Genomic DNA, 307 nt, shown 5'->3' with positions numbered 1-307 from the left:
AGTTGGAGAAAGAGCACAAAGTAGTAGAGAAGAGATATGATGTTAGATGATATGTGACTTTGGGGTTTAGGGATTTCATTCTCGGTGTTTAGGGTTAAGCTTTGTAAAATCACCGTAAATGGTTATCTATTCCACGTAATTTCGTCGTAAATGGAAAAACGTGGGCCTGGTAAATTCGTCGTAAACGTGGGCCTGGTAAATTCGTCGTAAACCGACGTTTCGACGTAATTTCGTCGTAAATCGAAAAACGCGGGCCTGGTAACTTCGTCGTAAATGAAAAAACGCGGGCCTGGTAACTTCGTCGTAA

This window comes from Brassica oleracea, chromosome C2 (genome assembly GCF_000695525.1).
Source record: "Brassica oleracea var. oleracea cultivar TO1000 chromosome C2, BOL, whole genome shotgun sequence".
In the NCBI taxonomy this organism is placed as follows: domain Eukaryota; kingdom Viridiplantae; phylum Streptophyta; class Magnoliopsida; order Brassicales; family Brassicaceae; genus Brassica; species Brassica oleracea.
Note: the sequence above shows the minus strand (reverse complement) of the source record.